Raw genomic sequence first — 2,500 nt, 5'->3', positions numbered from 1 at the left:
GGGAGGGGGGTAAGGAGGATGACAGTAGAACCAGTCTTCACAGGGTCCTATAATAACACTCATTAAGAAGGGGAGGGGGGTAAGGAGTGATGACAGTAGAACCAGTCTTCACAGGGTCCTATAATAACACTCATTAAGAAGGGTAGGGGGGATAAGGAGTGATGACAGTAGAACCAGTCTTCACAGGGTCCTATAATAACACTCATTAAGAAGGGAGGGGAGGGGGGTAAGGAGTGATGACAGTAGAACCAGTCTTCACAGGGTCCTATAATAACACTCATTAAGAAGGAGGGGGGTAAGGAGTGATGACAGTAGAACCAGTCTTCACAGGGTCCTATAATAACACTCATTAAGAAGGGGAGGGGAGGGGGGTAAGGAGTGATGACAGTAGAACCAGTCTTCACAGGGTCCTATAATAACACTCATTAAGAAGGGGAGGGGGTGAGGAGTGATGACAGTAGAACCAGTCTTCACAGGGTCATATAATAACACTCATTAAGAAGGGCAAGGGGAGGGGGTAAGGAGTAATGACAGTATAACCAGTCTCTCATGCTAGGTCCTAATAACACTCATTAAGAAGGAGGGGGGTGAGGAGGATGACAGTAGAACCAGTCTCTCACAGGTCCTATAATAACACTCAATCACATGGTAAGGGGGGTAAGGAGTGATGATTGTGCATATAACCAGTCTTCACAGGGTCCTATAATAACACTCATTAAGAAGGGGAGTGGGGGTAAGGAGTGATGACAGTAGAACCAGTCTTCACAGGGTCCTATAATAACACTCATTAAGAAGGGGAGGGGGAGGGGGGTAAGGAGGATGACAGTAGAACCAGTCTTCACAGGGTCCTATAATAACACTCATTGAGAAGGGGAGGGGGGTGAGGAGTGATGACAGTAGAACCAGTCTTCACAGGGTCCTATAATAACACTCATTAAGAAGGGTAAGGGGGGTAAGGAGTGATGACAGTATAACCAGTCTTCACAGGGTCATATAATAACACTCATTAAGAAGGGTAAGGGGAGGGGAAAGGAGTGATGACAGTAGAACCAGTCTTCACAGGGTCATATAATAACACTCATTAAGAAGGGGGGTAAGGAGTGATGACAGTAGAACCAGTCTTCACAGGGTCATATAATAACACTCATTAAGAAGGGGAGGGGGAGGGGGGTAAGGAGTAATGACAGTAGAACCAGTCTTCCCAGTGTCCTACTCCTGGCGGTAAAGTCTATGGCGGCCCTCGGTTGAGCAGGAGGGTGGAGACATTCACGTTGCCATAGTGAGCAGCGATGTGCAGGGGGTAAACCCACTCTGTTAGGGGAGAGAGGGGGAGCGAGAGAGAGATACAGAGAGAGAGAGAGAGACATAGAGAGAGGGGAGTGGAGGGAAACAAAAAGAGAGTAGAAAGACAGATGAGATTCAGTTCAACTGCAGATCCCAACAGAAGAAAGACAGACTCTTAGTTCATGCAGCATTCCCATGATGCATTGCTTCCGGAGAAAAGGAGAGATGAGGAAATAAACTCAAGAAAAGAGAGGAAAGAGAAAGCTAATGAATCAGAACAGTACAGACTACACCCTGAGGCCCCTGGTCAGTACATGATACAGTACAGACTACACCCTGAGGCCCCTGGTCAGTACATGATACAGTACAGACTACACCCTGAGGCCCCTGGTCAGTACATGATACAGTACAGACTACACCCTGTGGCCCCTGGTCAGTACATGATACAGTACAGACTACACCCTGAGGCCCCTGGTCAGTACATGATACAGTACAGACTACACCCTGAGGCCCCTGGTCAGTACATGATACAGTACAGACTACACCCTGAGGCCCCTGGTCAGTACATGATACAGTACAGACTACACCCTGAGGCCCCTGGTCAGTACATGATACAGTACAGACTACACCCTGAGGCCCCTGGTCAATACATGATACAGTACAGACTACACCCTGTGGCCCCTGGTCAGCACATGATACAGTACAGACTACACCCTGAGGCCCCTGGTCAGTACATGATACAGTACAGACTACACCCTGAGGCCCCTGGTCAGTACATGATACAGTACAGACTACACCCTGAGGCCCCTGGTCAGTACATGATACAGTACAGACTACACCCTGAGGCCCCTGGTCAGTACATGATACAGTACAGACTACACCCTGAGGGCCCTATATAGTATTGCCATGATGCTCTGGTCTAAAGTAGTGCATTACATAGGGAATAGGGTGCCATGGGGCTCTGGACTAAAGTAGTGCCCTATACAGGGAATAGGTTGCCACAGGTCTCTGGTATAAAGTAGTGCACTACGTAGGGAATAGGGTGCCATAGGGTTCTGGTCTAAAGTAGTGCACTACGTAGGGAATAGGGTGCCATAGGGTTCTGGTCTAAAGTAGTGCACTACGTAGGGAATAGGGTGCCATTTGGGCAGCGGAATGAAGACAATAATCATGCGAAACAAATAATCTATCACAGTCTATAACACTACATTAACCC

This window comes from Oncorhynchus nerka, unplaced genomic scaffold (genome assembly GCF_034236695.1).
Source record: "Oncorhynchus nerka isolate Pitt River unplaced genomic scaffold, Oner_Uvic_2.0 unplaced_scaffold_6859, whole genome shotgun sequence".
Classification (NCBI taxonomy): Eukaryota; Metazoa; Chordata; class Actinopteri; order Salmoniformes; family Salmonidae; genus Oncorhynchus; species Oncorhynchus nerka.
The sequence above is the reverse complement of the archived record's forward strand: the minus strand, read 5'-3'. Positions refer to the sequence as shown.